Here is an 18697-nt window from a genome sequence, read left to right on the forward strand (position 1 = left end):
ATTTCCAGGAGTGTATTTATCCCCTTATTTCATTCCTTTAGGGTCTGAATTTCCAGAAACAGTGAAATACGTATTTTTTTTATTTTCCAACCGAGAAGGCAATCACAATTTACGAAAGATTTAGCTTTAAAATGCTTTCACACTGAAATATTTTCATGAAACGTTTCACTCTGTATTTCACACCATTAGTGACTGAATTTCCAAAACCAGTGATATGTGTATTATTTCTTTCTAACAGGGAAGCACTGCGTCTTCAGGCCACAAGTGGTCCATAGGGTCCACCGACTGCCATGTCATCCTCAGCTGAGGATGCGGATAGGAGGGGCGTGGGGTCAGCACATCGCTCTCCCGGTCGTTATGATGGTTTTCTATGACCAGAGCCCCTACTATTCAGTCGAGTAGCTCCTCAATTGGCATCACGAGGCTGAGTGCGCCCCCAAATATGGCAACAGTGCATGGTGGCCCGGATGGTCACCCATCCAAGTGCCGGCCACGCTCGACAGCGCTTAACTTCGGTGATCTGACGGGAACCGGTGTATCCACTGCGGAAAGGCCGTTGATCTACTAGAGAAGCCAAACACAAATTTTCATACTTTTACCTTAAAAAATGCTTGCATAGTGAAATATTTCCACAAAAACTGTAACGCCTATCGCAACCTACAGTGGTTGAATTTTCCAAAAACAGCGAAACAAGTATTTTTTCCTTTCCAACTGAGAAGCCAAATTCAAATAGATGTAGCTTTAAAAATGCTTTCATAATGAAAATTTTCATGAAACACTTCATCCCTTATTTCACCCGCTTAGGTGCTGAGTTTCCAAAGAAACTGAAACCCGTATTTTTTTTATTTGTAACCGAGAACTCAGGTACCAATGTTCATACATGTACCTTCAAAAATATTTTAGTAGTTCTTTAATAATGGTATATTTTCAAAAAAAACTTTTCACCCCTTATTTCATCCGCATAGAGGTTAAATTTCCAAAAATGTTGAAACACGTATTTCTCACCGAGAAACTAAATACCACTTCCCATAGGCACAGCTTCAAAATTGCCCTAATAGCGCATATTTTCAAAAAGAACCCTTCTTCCTCTATTTCACCCCTTCTTAAACGAAGCAAATTTCAAGTTTCTATCCTTAGTCTTCCGGGCTGGGCGACGATGCGTCAGTGAGTGAGTGAGTCAGTCAGTCTTTTATAAGTAGAGATAGTAATTAGACTTAATAGACACTGAGGGTACCTGCTGAACTTGGTTGTTATAATCAAAGAACGTAAGAGAAATCATATTACTTACGCATTAAACACGTAGAAATTTGGCAACATATTAACAAATAAAATCTCTATTCTTATTTGTATCAACAAGGACTTGCGTATTATTCTATGCGTTATCAACATTCCCCATTTAGCATGTGTACGGTATTGTTTTTATTAGAGTGTTCCTGATTTGATACGAGTGAGGAGTATAGTTTGTGCCTACATTCTGATTTTATTACCAAATTTGTGGCTGTTTATTAGGTGAGATACCTGTGTCAGCTTTAATGTTCTTATGCTACGAACTTCTGTGGGAAAGTGGGTAAGTTTTACACTACCAGCCCATACATTGCGAGTTCAATGCCCACTCAGTCGCAACGTTTTTTCTCTCGGTATAATTTCTTTCATTTCCGGAGATTATTAGTAAATGTGCAAACTGTCAAACTGCGCCTTCTGCATCTAAAACTACATCCATACCTTGTAAACCGCTATGATGGACAAAAGATTCACGAAAAGGATGCTTTCTGCAAGCCGTTAAATGTATTTCTCGGAAAGACTGGAACTCTTTAGGCAATAGTTAAGTATCTGACTATTCATGACAAATGCGTGACAAGGGGTTCTTTCTTTGGCATTAGGAGAAATTTATTCGAAATTGGGTAAGACTCTAAAATTGCCGTTTTTCATATAATTGTTTCGGAGAGTTTGAGAAAGTATAGTGACCCAACAATTAAACCTGACAGGAAGTGCTCAGAAATTATTCTGTCTCATACGATTGATGGATATTGCTACACTATAACACTGGGCACTTGTTCAATATATAGTCTGCAACTTTAGTTACACATTCATGCATAGGGATGCCAAGTGTAACACTATCACAGAATAGAAGTGAATTAATGCCCGAAATATCGTCTGTCACAATATGTACACGAAGATGTACAATGATACTGCTTTTTAATTTACAGATGAAAATCTAGTGCGTCCACCCCCTACTTCTCGTAAGTGATTTGTAGACGACTTGCTTACTTCGCGTCTAGCAGATGTTGCCCCAATTGGTTTTTTCTCCATCGGTCGCGAGCGCTGACGCTTAAGCAATAAACGGTGCATAATAATGTGATATGTGGGTAGGTTTAAATGCGAAGCGTACGTGAACTGTTAGGATGCCAACTACTTTTGTTTTATTTCACTAATCGTAAAACAAGTAAAGCGATTTCTAGAGCTAGTCTATCGCGAATATGCATAACAAGATTCCCAGTCATAAATCATTAGTTCCCGAAAACCTCAAATCACAAAAAAAATGCTTCAGACGATCTTGGAATCAACATGAGATCTTACAAACATGTTTTCAGTGGCAACTTTAACCACTTATTCTGTCTTTACGAGGAGCTGCACTTCACACTAGTTCGAGTGATTCTACCTCTAAAACCGATCATCATCTGTCTTGGATTAACACAACATCGCACAAGTACGTCATCCAAGATATTTTTCAACGAACTGTTCTGTCTTTACATGAGATCAGATTTTATATACGTATTCATATATTACCTCCTAGGAAACCAATCGTAAACTAGTAGTGAACTATCATAGCAGTCTGATGCCTGCCCTCTCAGGGCGCAATTGTGACTCGTCCATCCTTTCCATCAATAAGCACTGACAGTAACTGAAACGTGTATTTAGCATTTCCTGAGGAACTGAGTTCTATTGAAATTGTTATTAACAAATTTTCAGTGTAAGTAAAGTCAACGGCACGCTTGGAGCTACATATTAACATTCAAACAGTAAACAAAATAATAAAACATTAGCTACTTGACGCCCAACGGGGTAGGTGAATCCCCACTCTCTCTCTCTGTGCTCCAGCGCGATGCGGCTCTTCCTCGTCAGGCCGTTTTCACGCTACACTCCCATCTGGCTCGTCGTTCGATGAGAATGCCTTGTGACCCTATCTATTCGCTAGCGTCCCGCGAAAAATCTTCCTATACTGTGCATTAAAACGTAGTAGTAAAAATGTAATAAACTTGGGAAGGGATGTGGCATAAGCACCACAGTATCTACTCAGTGTTGCTCAGTTAGATTTGTTCGATACATATACTGTACGCATATTTAACTAGTACTTGCTGTAACGCTCTTTATAAATCTCCTCCTCTGGAACACTTTGAATGAAAGTGTAACGTTCTTTAAAATAATCTTCTTAATATTACACTGGATGAATGCCTGAACTGGTAATGCATACAGAGCTGGAGTTATAGTGTAGCGTGTTGTAACGGCAAGTGGGGTACTTCCTCTGTTAGCTAAAAATTTTATTCGAACTGATTGGACAATGCAACTCCCAAAACCAATGAAGAAATACAGTCGCAGAAGAATACATTCGGCTCTTAGGCGCTGAATCCTATGGTCCTGTTAAAAATTGGTAACTTTGGTCCGTGTGCTCATGAGAAATAAATAACATTAGCTTACCTCTAAAGCAGCAACGGTGGATCACGAGATGTTCTGGTATTTCATGAAGAAGAATAAAGTATACTAGCTACAGGCCCAGCGCTTCGCAATGCTGGCCGTATTACTTTGAAATGTGCATGAAATTCTTTTCGCTGATAAAGGTGAACATTTAAGAAAAATTGAATGTTTTTAAAAAACATATGACCTGGACAGGGAGACGGCACTGATTTGGGTGAATTACTAACACTGACCTTTTCAATAGTGAAATTGTATTCATAGTTAAGTTTGGCTTTCCAAAACATCTAACAATTGAAATTACACTACTCAGAAAAATTACATCCTTTTTTAGTCATTGCCTCACAAACAATGAGATTTATACAGCAAGTATTATCTAGCCTCACTAAAAAAGCATGAAGTCAAATCATCAAATAACGTATAACTGTATTAATAAATCTTAGGAACATTACAAAAGGGAAATATATAACTAGCCTTTACATCAAATCTATGTACATTGAGGGTTAATCGACAGTTGCAATTACTAGCCAGCTCATATACGCTAACGTGCTGGCAAAACGGAAGACAAATATTTGGCATCTTTACGAAACAGCTAAAATAATGTACGAGGGAACCGTGTCTGGCTGATCAGTGGGAAGCACATTCACATCTTCTACTTAAGACACTGTTTAGAACGTAGGACATCACACAGAATCTTGAAACACCAACCACGTTCGATACATGGTCTCCTAAAATACGGGGCAGGCCAGCTGGTAAGCCGGTTGCAGTCCTCATATCTTGACAAAAGACGTATTTTGTTAAAATGTGATTTACGGGTACCTGTACACCACAAGCATTGCATAGCAGGAATCCTCCGGCCGGAGGAGGAATTCATGCATCAGAGGACACTGCCGAATCCGGAGGTGCGTCAGGAGGACTTCTGCTCTCCGCAGAGGCCGGAAGGATGAACGCCTTGGCCGTGTCTTTGGTTTCGCCGACAGTAGCTAGATGTTCCTCAAACCTAACGACTCCCACAGACGCATAAGCCTATCCCTTAACAGCGAGGTATCTGCTTGTACAGGGACAGCAAATACAGAAACTATTGTTGCCAAGCAGCCATTCTTCACTGTACCATCTGCTACTGTATCACATTGCGTTCCCACGAGCCCTGGTACCCAGCAGAATGATACCTTGCCCTGCCTCTGTAAGTGGAAAAGGGTATCGAGGATCTTTTGAATATACTTTCATATTGGGTACATGTGATTATTGCCTGAAGGGTAATTACGGAGTCGGTGCAGATGGGGAATTCGATAGCATGATTACACGGCGTTGGGTCCAGTGTCTTCACTATAACATATAATTCAGCGTCATACACTGTGAACGTATTACGTAATCGTGCCTTGAGAATATACACAAGAAAGCATCATAAGGGAATTATCCACATCGGCTGGAAATCGCTAGAAGTGATGAACAGGTGCAGACAAACAAATGATTAAAATTTCAGAAAAATTGGATGATTTATTGAAGAGAAAAATCTTCGTAAATTGAGCGTCTCGGTAACGCATTGACTCCTTATGCAAGAAGTTTTTCGGTTTGTTGGATGCCCTCCTGAGGGATATCGTGCCAAATTCTGCCCAATTGGTGCACCAGTCGTCAAAGTCCAAAACTGGTTGGAGTATTCTGCCCAATGCTCCAAACGTTCTCATCTGGGGAGAAATCCGGCGACCTTGATGGTCAAGGTAGGGTTTGACAAGCACGAAGACAAACAGTACAAACTCTCACCGTGTGCGAGTTGGAATTATCTGGCTGAATTATAAGATCAGAATGGCCAACCATGAAGGGCAACAAAACTGGGCGTATAATATCGTCGACGTACCGATGTGTTGTAATTGTGCCGATGATAACCAACGGGTTTCTGCTACGAAAAGAAATGGCACCCAAGACCACCACTCCTGGCTGTCGTGTCGTATGGAGGACTTCTACGCCTTACAATCTCGTTGATTGGAGCATAATTGTCTTCAGTGATGTGTCCCAATTTGAAATAAGTCCCGATGACCTGCAACGGCTTGCCTGCAGACGTTCTTGAATAAATCATCCAATTTTTCTGAAATTGTGATCATTTATTTATGTGTAGATGTGTATCACATGTACTAATTTCCGTGGCTTTTGGATAATTCCTTCGAGATTCGTCGTATTCTGGAAATAAAAAAGCGTATCCAATGAAATTCCACTGCTTTGACAAGATTGGCTATTGTGACACCATTTTCTGTTTATACGATTGCTTATTTTAAGGAAAGATGTGGCACTATCGTCTGACAAAGTCTACGGTGTCTATACAGACACTCGAATGTATGGGCGGTCTACCATCTATTAGAAAATCCCTACGGTTCTGTTTAGCAGGTTAATGTAACACTGGCAGGACAGGTTTCTCAATTTGCTCAGTCTCTTGCACAAAGTTGCATGCTGATTGGAGTAATACTTGCGCGAAGAGAATGTTATTTAAGCCATCTGATGTTCCGCCGCACGAAGAAGTCCCGTGAAGGTGATACGGAAATTTACTGATACGAAAATGCACCCTCATCACTGACTTTAAATATTGTCCACTACACGTCCAATAAGTAACACATTGCCTTCGAGAGGACTCAGGTTGCAGATTGACCTGTCCCTCTTCGATCGTGTTTTTTGGTTCAAATGGCTCTGAGCACTAAGGGGACTTAACATCTGAGGTCATCAGTCCCCTGGAACTTAGAACTCCTTAAATCTAACCAACCTAAGGACATCACACACATCCATACCTGAGGCAGGTCTCGAACGTGAGACCGTAGCGGTTGCGCAGTTCCAGACTGAAGCGCCTAGAACCGCTCGGCCACCCCGGCCGGCCGTGTTTCTTTTCCCTTCCTTTCTCCCACATGTTGCCATCTCGCTTAAGGTATAGGAATGTGGATGGATGCTTCGAGGTCAGTTCTAAGTAAGTACCCGTTGTGTGTTAAGTGCTTAGCAATGAGGTCCACGTACTCATATTTTTGGAGTATTAGTGCGATGCACTCAATAAAAACATCAGAAGTTCCGTACCGGTGCATCTCAGTTACCTTCTATACTCTGATCATAAGTTTAATGTTGAGTGTTGAGAGCCACCAGTAAATTTAACGAGTCACATAACAGAGAACTTCTTCAGTGCAAGCGGTCTGCCTATGCCGTAGACGCTGACGTGTTCTCATGGGGGGAGTACGATGCTTCTGCTTCAGATCATTACAAGGACTGATCACTGATTCCGGTTCGTCATGGAGTATTTTACTTTAGCCACTACGTTTGCACGGTTGCTATAAATATGTTGTTAATGTTTGGGAAGGAGACGCACCATGCTGTAGCATAAATAAAAGAATTCGGACGCCTTGTTCGTTCGGTGAAACTGCGCAGTGGAGGAGCATACCCATTAAGTTGCGGGTATTATTCAACAACCTACATTTTCTTTCTTTTTCTTAAGAGAGAGTCGATAAGTCGTGATGACTGGGTGTTGTGTGATGTCCTTAGGTTAGTTAGGTTTATTTAGTTCTAGGGGACTGATGACCATAGATGTTAAGTCCCATAGTGCTCAGAGCCATTTGAACCATTTTAGAGTCGATAAGTGTTCCAAGGGAGATCCAGAAACTGAATCCCTTATTTCAGATGTCCTGCCATGAGTTACTTTCGGGTGTCAAGCCTTTTTCGTAATATCTTCTCTGTATTTTAGAACCTACTATTAATGATAAATATTTCTCCATCCTGTCTGTAACGTTATAAGTCTACTCTTTCTTTTGTACTACTGTTGCTTCTACAAACCTCCCTACGGGTGCCGTTGCGGACTTTCCAGACATTTTACTGCAATTCTGTAGCTAATAGGGCCCTTGTAGGGTGATCGTTCCTCTGCGTTTGGATAGCTTTAGTACATTTATTTCATTATACACGATTTAAGTCACATAATGTGAATAAAATAAATGGTAGAAGAAATACGAGGATCAGTCTGAAACGAAGAAGAGAGTAATGAGTAATGTTAAAGCAAATACTCATCTGTGAAGTGACGAAAGCAATGTACGCTACAGTCAGAAATGCTTGAAAGGGTGTAGTGTTGCAAAGGCACCCAGTTATTTTGTAAAAAAAAAAAAAAAAAAAAAAAATTATATGTCGCAGTCGTTAACGCACTTTACTCGGGTTCAGAATCATTGGCCGAATTGATCCAGGTTACATGCAGTGTCCATAATACTCTTTTGGTGAATGTTAGGTTAACACCTTGAAAGCAGTCGCAACTAACTGCCTACCTAGTCTTATTTATTTGAGGCCATCATCTTTCGCTAACCCAAAGTTTGCGGTTAGTCAAACGGTAACCCACCTGTTTCTTTAGATAAAAGTGGGAAAATGTAAAATAATTGTGGGACGAAAGCACAGGAGAAATTTGGATCTAAAGGGAAATAAACATATGCTGGTGCCACAGTTATCCATTCATCGAACAGAAAACTTTTCAGAAGATCAACATTAACTAATTGAGATGCACACTTTTGCTTCTTTTAACCACTGAAATTACTGTACTCTGCAACACCGAATAAAAGACCTTAGTGATAGCTCAACACGAATTTTGATAAGATACAGTCATATAACGATCGTAGTTTTACAGTTCCTCAGGTGACTAAAAGCTGAACTAAGAAAGTTTGGTATTACACCACACAGTCCATTTAATCATTATTAGAACAGTTTCCACAAGGACAAAAGAACTTGGGAACGTAACAATGTCATTATATCAATGACTATCAATCGGTATATTTTGATAAAGAATTGTAACCACTATACAGAAACAATGATGTTAGTGTAAGAACAAGTAAGTAGTCATAGTCATGATTGCCCACGTTAGGCGGCAACGTAGCTCTTTACAATCGATATTAAAGGACGAAGTCATATACAAATTTATCGCCCGAGAGAACTGCGGTAGCCTACTGTAACACTTGAAAACAAAGTAACAACAAAGTCTTAAACATGGCTGCGAAACAGCAACTGTACAAATCTGAAAAGGTTGAAAAATCAGCCAACCAGTTGCAAACTAAGCTTTATTAGCCCTTAGGATTCGATATTTGTAAGAATATGTTTTTCACTTTTTTTATGAAGATATTTTTATAAATATCGAAACCTTGGTCAAGGGCTTATAAAGCTTCGTTTGCAACTGGTTGGCTGAATTTTCAACCTCTTGAAAGTTACAACATTAACTATTTACAGAACCTATGCTATTGCAGGAAGATCAAAAGATGAAATCCGATTTGCTCTAATAATCTTGGTGGTGTTGACCTCCACAGCTGATTGATACTAATATTACTGATTGACAGAAATAACCACAGCTGTTACTACTCAACCACGATGCTATTGCACTTGGCCTCCCGCGACCGTTCTCGGAAAAGCGCGCTGCCATTGTAGTAAACACGGTATCCAACTCGTGAACACTGTGAAGGTCTGGATAGTTTCACGTGGAGGTTGTCTAGTCGTTACAACAGCAGAACACCTCCTGATCGGCTTCAATGGCACAGGCAAACAGAACAGCCGAGTGGAGCTCCCTTACTCCCAGGTGCAATAGTGTTGTGGTCGACTAACTCGCATTAACTATGTCACCACCGGTTTCATTCTTTAACAGGTTGCCTGGTATTAAACGAAACAAAAATTTAGAGTTAAAGCTATATAATAGGTTGGTGCATAATTTCGTAGCGTTTTCCCGTAAGTTTAAGAAACACAACGGATACACATAACAGGGACTTTAGTCATCGATAATATATTCCTCTTCACTATATACAACAGTGTGGCAAAGCTGGGGTAAGTTTCCGATTCCGTGACTGTAGAAATAACGTGGTTTTGAGGCAAAGAACTCGTCGAGACATGTTCGAAGCGCATTTTCAGACGGCAAGGAAATTGCTAGGAGGTTGTTCGATAGAAAGCGGAAAAGGTGAAAATTTGAAGGCGCAAGAACTGGTGAATAAGGTGGGTGCGGGGTGACTTCCCAATCCAACTCCTGTGTAGTATTTTTTGTCAGTCTAGCAGGTTGCTGGCTGGCTTTATTGTAGAGCAGCATCACTTCACGCAGTCTTCCTCGTCGCTGTTCTCGGACTACGTCTCTCAGTTGTTGATAATAAATGTCAGCAATGATGTTTACACCTTGGGAAGAAATTCGTATCACACCATACCGTTGCTGTTCCACCAGCTGCGTAACATTATCTTTTAGGGATGCGGGCAGGTCTTTCTTTCTACGGGGAGTTGCTGCTTATTTTGGGCTCAGTCACTCCTTTCTTTTCCTTTTATTGGCAAAAAGACACTACTTCTTGTCACCAGTAACTTTACAGATTACAAATCTTCTGTATTGTTCACGAGCGAAATGATGCAACAGAAATGCATACATGGCCACCAGATGATTTTTGTGCTTTTGGCTTAGAGATGCGATACGCCCACACTCGATTTTTAAACCTTTTCCACTGTATGCAGACATCGTACGATGGTGGAATTATCACAGATAATCGCATTTGCCAGTTTAAGAGTACACTGACGTGGCCCATTGTACATTATTACGCTTAAACGGTCTTCATCAAAACTCGGAGGTATTTCTGAACGTGGAGAGTCACTAATGTCGATACTCTTTAACACGAGAAAACTCTTTTCTTGCCGTGCTCTGTCCAACGGAATTATCTTCATACAAAGAACAAATTTTTCTGGCTGCCTCCGCTGTTGTCTCCCTTCTATTGTACTCAAAACGGAAGAATCCGTCGGAAATGTATCTATTTCTCCACTTCACACTACATTTTCTAGCGTCCACAGATCCACTCACTATCTCCAAATGACAAAACGACAATATGTAAACTCCAATAGTAGCAGTGAACCACAAATAAAAATGACAATAGATAAATAAACCCATAGCAATCGGAATAACAATAGGCAGAACAAAAACGCTACGAACTTACACATCAACCTAATAAGTCTATTGACTTCACGAATAAAAAAAATCACTTCCCACTGCCAACAATACTCACCAAGTAATGCAGCATGATAAAAAAGGTGTCTTTGTCATATTCAACGTTAGTGACTCTCGAAACGACGATTACATAAACATTATGCTAACCGCCTGGCGGAAGCAAGCCTAGGGGTTAAGTGCACGCGGCACGCCAGCCCGTGTAGACTGTTCAGATATGGACGCTCCACGACAGAGGCAAGCACGTAAGCGTATTACGTGGTCTCTGCCGAGTGTAATATATCGATTGTGGGATAATAATTATTACAAAACAAAAACCTTAAATACAGAATGACATTAAAGCGTAAAAATTAATCAATTCCTCTGTATTTAATTTTTAAACTAATTTTATTACTTTTTTAAAAAAAATTCCTTTCAATGAGGGCAACCTAGTGATGTTTTGAGAGAATCAAGGTGTATTAATATGGCTGTATCGGCTTTCATTAATCTTGATATTATTGAAATATTCTGTCTAGGTACTTCTCAAGGCAACGGCCATGCCGCAGTGGATACACCAGTCCCCATGAGATCACCGAAGTTAAGCGCTGTCGGGCGTGGTCGGCACTTGGATGGGTGACCATCCAGGCCGCCATGCGCTGTTGCCATTTTTCGGGGTGCACTCAGCCTCGTGACGCCAGTTGAGGAGCTACTCGACCGAATAGTAGCGGCTTCGGTCAAGAATACCATCATAACGACCGGGAGAGCAGTGTGCTGACCCCCACGCCCCTCCTATCCGCATCCTCCAATGAGGATGACACGGCGGTCGGATGGTCCCAGTAGGCCACTCGTGGCCTGAAGACGAAGTGCTTTAGGTAATTCTCAACGTTGAGTTTGTAACTGTACCGTGTTAGCCGCATCAGAAGTATTTAATGTTAGCATCTGTTGCTTCAGCCTCTGGATTTGGAATTCAACCGCTAGCGCAACAGGACGCATTTGTGCAATGCAAGTTAAAGCAGTCACCGTGTATAAGGATTGGAAACTGTAGACATTTTGTAGTCGTTTGTTGTAAATGTGAACAGTGGTTTCACTGTCTAAAATCTTTCAACAAACTGCGTGCCTCTTTAAAAAAAAATGGTATGTAATTAGTATACGGAAATAAATCCAGCACTCTACTCGTGGAACAGGTGTTCTGGCGTTTGAAGGGTCAGAAGCAAAGCATGTGCAAAACGTTGGCATGTTGCAGCACGCTAATGTGCATCTGCGTGTGACGGAAAAATGAAAAGGACTTCATTTAAACACGTACTCATTTGTCCCTCAATATTTCTCGTTCCACTCTTGAAAGGTGACGCAGTAATTCAGCATAACTATCGGTGCCTCTGTCACCGATGCTAGTGGTAAGACTTCGTGAGGAAAACACGACAAACCCGGTATTCTGTTATACAATTTTACAATTGAACTTCAGCAAGGAAGGAAATGTTTCTATACGGCAAACGAGTGTTTATGAAAGTGCATCAGAACGTCAGGCTAACACAAATGCCTGAGCAAATCTGAAAGATATATGCTAAACCATATTGGGAAGCTACGCTATTGCTTTTCAGTGTTACTTACAGTCGGTGTTGTTACATCTTTATGTACGATTTTTATTCTCAAGAAACTGCCTTATTATCACAATGAGTTACATTTAACGTTCTGTTGCGTTTCAACAGCCTTTGGCGTTCGGTATTGAGAAAAATTACTGTCTGCGCCTAGCTATTGAAGAGCGGAAAAATACTTACGTAAATAGATAACTATGTTGTATCTCACACAGGCTTGCGTTGTGTGGATTACGTAAATACCTCCCTTTCTGGTCTCATCCGTACTTTATTGCAACAGAAGCAGCTCTTTCTGAGACACGAAACAGGCTCACTTGTTACTGATGTTGTAATGGTCTTCAGTGAGAAGACCGGTTTGATGCAGGTGTCCCTCCTACTCTATCCTCTGCAAGCCTCTTCATCTCCTCCGAATAACTTTTGGAACATTCGTCCTTCAGAACTCGCTTAATGTCTTCACCTCTTGGTTTCCCTCTACTGGATTTACACGCCCCCCCCCCCCCCCCCCCCCCAACTTCTCTCCAGTTGGCAATTGGTCATTCCTTGATGTCTCAGAATATGTTCTACCAACCTATCCGTTCTTTAATCAAGCAGTACCACAAATTTCTTGTCCCTACAGTTCTATTCAGTACATCCTCATTAGTTACATGATCTACCCATCTAATTTTCAGCACTCCTCTGTAGCAACACATTTCAGATTCCTCTATTCCCTTCTTCACTAATCTGTTTATAGTCCATGTTTCACTTCTATACATGGCTGCACTCCAGACAAATACCTCCAGGAAAGGCTTCCTAACACCTAAAAATCCGTATTTGATGTTCACAAATGTCTCTTCCGTAGAAACGCTTTTCTTGCCATTTCCAGCCAATTTTTTTATATCCTTTCTACTTCTGCCATCAACAGTTATTTCGCTGCCAACAGCAAAACTTATCTACTGCGTTTATCGTCTCGTTTCATAAACTCATTCTCTCAACATCACTTGATTTAATTCGATTGTATTCCATTATTTTTGTTTTGATTTTATTGATGATCATCTTATATCCTCCGTTTAAGACGCTGTCCATTTCGTTCAACATCCAGTATAGGGTGCAAACCTGTCTCACTCCCTTCTCAATCACTGCGTCCCTTTCAAGTCTCTCGTCTCTTACAGCTACCATCTGGTTTTCGTACAAGTTACTGGTAGTCTTTCACTCACTGTATTTTACCCTGTTACCTTCAGAGTTCCAAAGAGAGTGTTCCAGTCTACATTGCCAAAGGCTTTCTCTAAGTCTACAAATTCTGTAAACGTAGGTTTGTCTATCCTTACAGTTTTTTGTAAGGTAAGTCGTAGGGTCAGTATTGCCTCGCTTGTTCCTATGTTTCTCCGGAACCCAAAGTGATCTTCCCCGAGGTTGGCTTATACCAGTTTTTCCATTCTTATGTAAGAATTTCGTGTTAGTATTACATTAATATTACTTATTTCAATACACACAGTCGTAATTATTTTTATTTTTAGATGACGGGTTTGGGTCTTCTAAGAGGTCATCTTTAGATCTTATATTTCTTGATGACCATAGATCTGAAGGCGATCTCTTAGAAGATGGAAACCGGTCATATAAAAATTACAAACTTAAATACGGAATGAAATTTTCACTCTGCAGCGGAATGTGCGCTGATATGAAACTTCCTGGCAGATTAAAACTGTGTGCCGGACCGAGACTCGAACTCGGGACCTTTGCCTTTCGCGAGCAAGTGCTCCACCAACTGAGCCACCCAAGCACGACTAACGACCCGGCCTTCACAGCTTTAATTTCGCCAGTACCTCGTCTCCTACCTTCCAAAATTTCATTCTAGAAACATCCCCCAGGCTGTGGCTAATCCATGTCTCCGCAATATCCTTTCTTCCAGGAGTGCTAGTTGTGCAAGGTTCGTAGGAGAACTTGTGAATATACGAACTTCAGTTTTTATTTCCTCCCTCACACATGCCGGCCGAAGTGGCCGTGCGGTTAAAGGCGCTGCAGTCTGGAACCGCACGACCGCTACGGTTGCAGGTTCGAATCCTGCCTCGGGCATGGATGTTTGTGATGTCCTTAGGTTAGTTAGGTTTAACTAGTTCTAAGTTCTAGGGGACTAATGACCTCAGGAGTTGAGTCCCTTAGTGCTCAGAGCCATTTGAACCATTTGAACCCTCACACATACTTACCCACGCATGTTCACCCACACACAGACCCAATATAAACACAAACACTCGCGCGCGCATACATGCACACACTGCAAAGCCGTGTCTCGGAATGCGCATCTCTCTCTCTCTCTCCGTCTCTCTCTCTCTCTCTCTCTCTCTCTCTCTCTCTCTCTCTCTCACACACACACACACACACACACACACACACACACACACATACATACACATGTGGAATGCCCATGTATAGGGTATGGGAATCCAGCCTCAGCACATATTTCCTCAAGAAATTACAAATTTATTTCAAATATGCCAACAATCATAATGGTGATTAAAACTACAATCACCTCTACAACAATGAACACCATGTTTCTGTTACATAAACAGTATTTAGACAAGAGAAATATAATCTAAACACAGGCAAATTTAAATCGGAGAAACAATAATTGAACTAACTACTGTTTGTAACCTTAAGTAGGTCGAAGCCACCTTCATCCCTGCAGGGGCCACTCTTAGGTCACATAAAATTGTGAACAGCCATAAAGCCCTTAAATAAAACCCGCACAAGTAGAACAGTAGAATTAAGTAAATATTCCTAAATTAAATTACAAAACACCCAAGAACAAGAATCAATCCCCCGAGAAAGAGGGCAAATTCATAACTTTGAGTCTGCTGATCTTGGAATGAGTTGCAAGAAATGTGCACGCAAGTTAAGCCAAGCTGGCTATCAAGAGCAGTGAATTACAGATGGAATTTAAACATTCAAAAACTTAAATACAGTAAATGTTCGTAAATTAAACTAGAGAAAACAGATTCTTAGCTTTGTTATGTTAGATTACAAGACAGGGAAAGTTCGAAAAGGCAGTTACTTAAAATCACCTATCAAACAGAATAACCAGAAAGCTTAACTTGTTTAGCAGCTGCAGCTGGAATCAAACCTCCAGCGAGAGATAACGGCCACCGGAGACGCTGTCCAGATACAAGCACAGCCCGAAATACAGGATTATGTATACGCGGGCAAGCAACGCGTCAATACAATGACACAGTTCAGAAGCCAAAGCTGTCAACAAACAGCGTTCACATTACGACACTAAAATCAAGATTTCCGGCAATAAGGTGCTCAGGTCTTTCAAGGCTTAATAAAGCCATTAAAGTAACGTAACGTTTGCTAAGAAATTACTTAAGTCGAAGTTAAGTGAATAAGGATTAAACTTTTTTTAATTATAAGTAGAAATTTCAATTACTGTACTAAAACCGCTAATACAAGGATAAGACACTTGTGATAACCAATAGCAGACTTATCAACAGACAGCGAATGCTCTTTTGAAACTGCAGAATAATAGATGCAAGCTTACTCGCCTGGCACAGACTTCAGGCTTAACATTTACAGATAAGATTGAGGTTGCAGACCTTCAAGATTTAAACCCATCTATAACATATTTAAAGGAACATTAGTGTAAAACATCAAAAGCTGATTCAACATTGCTCAAAACTTACGACAGATAAGGAATGACTTAAAGCTAAAGAACAACAAATGGAAACACCTGTGCACGTCAAGCACCGACGGCAGACTCTGAGCGGAACAGTTGAAGGACAAATTTACCACTTCAGTCAGTGGCCCATCTAAGTAAACATTCATGTAACCCGAGACCAACTCGGAGGTTCCAACAGACCAGCTGCCCGTACAACACTTCTTATACACACATAAATATAAATCACTAAGCAAAACAGCAAATTTACACTCGCTGCTTCAAATAGGTCGCAGTAATTCCAAGGAAACCTCGTCTTTCAAACTCCACAGCGAGTTTCACCCAGGGAATAAACGCAATACGCACCATAACGTCTTCAGTATTCCATTTGCCATCATTCAAAGCACTATTCCGGCCGCCAACATGCAAACTGCACACGGCGAGAACATTTCAGAAGGAAGATTACTGGTGCACTCTCTTTCTGAAACTCAGAAATCAGCGTCAGTGGATGCTATCGCACCTACGGTTCCAAATACAGGAAGAGGCTGCAACGGCCACCATGTCAACAGACTGGCCCCTCAGTCCGTACGTACTGCCGCCCCGTACCAACACCAACCGTAGCAAGGGGCAACCGTAGCAAGGGTCCCGCCTTTTCCTCACTCGCAAACAGCGATAAACCGAGCGAATCAGTGCAGCACTTACGCCTCCTTCCGAGACGCCAGTCCACCAGAGGATCCAAGGACAGCACAATGTCGGCACGGTTCAACAGGTGCAGGTGTGAGAAATGATACAACCACAAACTGTCTGTTTAACACACAATTGTATTTGACTATTGCAAGAGAAAGAAAACCTAGTTAGACATAACTAGAATCATCACCAAATAAGCAAAGCAGGTGTCTGCAGTAAAAAAGAAAAAAAACCAGAAATATCAGAATGACATACAACTTATCAAATGTTGTGATATAAAAGACAAAAAAAAGTTGGTTGGTTTAAAAGGGGGGAAAGGGGAAAGGGACCAAACAGCTTCGTCATCGGTCCCTTGTTCCTATTGTAACAATTCCTCAAGGGAATGAATAAAACAAACGAGGCATGCAGCACAATATCACAAGAACGACAGAAGGGCAACAAACACTACGAGGAACAAAATAGGACAAGAAAAACAGAGAGACGCAAGAAATTGGTAGAAGAGATTAAAACAGGAGAACAGATTACCAAGGCTGGCAGACCGCGAAAATAAAAGGATAAGCCAGCCGCTCTGCTACACATTGAAACCTATAGCCTAAAATCACTAGGGTGGATGACACAGAGGGACAAAGGACATGCGCTAAAACTTAAATCTAATGATAAAACCCACCCTCGCGTATAAAGCGTAAAACCCAATCAGCCGATGAGGCGTTATCTGCTAAAATTAATGATAACGTTAACCGAATATTATGTCTCAAGGCAACCAAAGTAGGAGAATGCAAAAGGATATGGGCCATTGTCAAATGGGAGCCGCACCGACGCTGAGGTGGGTCTTCAAGACGCAGGAGGTAGCCGCAGGTCGTCCAAGTGTGGCCAATGCGGAGCCGGCAGAGAACCTGCGAGAGGCCCTCATGGAGGAATTCCACACATTCGTAGTCTCCTTAATGGCACGCACACGCAGTTTGTTGTGTGTACTGAGATTATGGCATTCCATCTCCCAAAGTTGAAAAACCTTGCGGCGTAATAATGATCATAGGTCAGTTAAGGGGATGCCGATCACCAGAAGCGGTTTCCGTGTACCCTGTTTGGCCAGCCTGTCAGCAAGTTCATTTTCTCGGATTTCGAGGTGACCTGGGGTCCAGACAAACCCCACTGAACGACTGGACCGTTCCGCGGCATTGATGGATTCCTGGATGGTCGCTACCAAAGGATGGCGAGGGTAGCACTGGTCGATAGCTTGTAGGCTGCTCAAGGAGTCAGTACAGAGAAGAAACGGCTCGCCAGGGCATGAGCGGATGTGCTCAAGAGCACGAGAAATGGCCGCCAGATATGCAGTGAAAATATAGCAGCCATCTGGCAAGGAGTGCTGTTCAGTATGCCCTCCATGAAGAAACACGGAGCCAGCGTGACCATCAGTCATCAAGCCGTCGGTGTAAACCACTTCATGGCCCTAGTACATGTCAAGAATCGTGAGGAAGTGACAGCGGAGAGCGCGGGGTTAACTGAGTTCTTAGGGCCATGCAAAAGGTCGAGACGAAACTGCGCTTTGGTATACACCATGGAGGTGTATGCAGATGGACGTGGAAGGGAGTTGGTAAAGGAAAGGACTATAGTTCACACAGGACCTGGGCCGCAGATGCGGGAGATGAACCGCCGTGGGGAGGAAAAGCAGACGATAATTCGGATGCTCAGCACAACTACAAATGTGTGCAACGTAATTGGCGAGCAGTTGTGCATGCCTAAACTTCAATGGAGGGACTCCAGCCTCCACCAGGTAGTTGGTCATCGGACTCGTCCTAAAGCTCCCATTTCTAGTCGAACGCCATAATGTTGCACTGGGTCGAGGAAACGCAACACTGAGGCCGCAGCCGACCCATAAAGGAGACTCCCATAGCTAAGACGGGATTGAACAAGGGCTCTGTAGAGCTGCAGCAACGTAGAGAGATCTGCCCCTAGTTAGTGTTGCTCAGGCATCAGGTGGCATTGAGGTGCTGCCAGCAGTTCCGCTTCACCTGACGAAGATGAGGAAGCCAAGTCAATATGGCATCGTAAACCAGTCCTAAGAATCGATGTGCCTCCACTACAGTGAGTGGGTCGCCGTTAAGGTGACGTTCTGGTTCTGGATGAACGGTGCGACGCCGACAGAAGTGCATGACACACGAATTTGCGGCTGAAAAC

General features: G+C 42.0%; 2 pseudogenes; one reads left to right on the top strand and one right to left on the bottom strand.

Annotated features, from left to right (window-relative positions):
* Positions 1 to 443: 443 nt before the first annotated feature.
* LOC124614653 lies at positions 444 to 561 on the bottom strand (annotated as a pseudogene).
* Positions 562 to 11165: 10604 nt separating this feature from the next.
* On the top strand, positions 11166 to 11283 carry LOC124614353 (annotated as a pseudogene).
* The last annotated feature ends 7414 nt before the right edge of the window (positions 11284 to 18697 follow it).

The sequence above is a fragment of the Schistocerca americana genome, chromosome 4 (assembly GCF_021461395.2).
Source record: "Schistocerca americana isolate TAMUIC-IGC-003095 chromosome 4, iqSchAmer2.1, whole genome shotgun sequence".
NCBI lineage: Eukaryota > Metazoa > Arthropoda > Insecta > Orthoptera > Acrididae > Schistocerca > Schistocerca americana.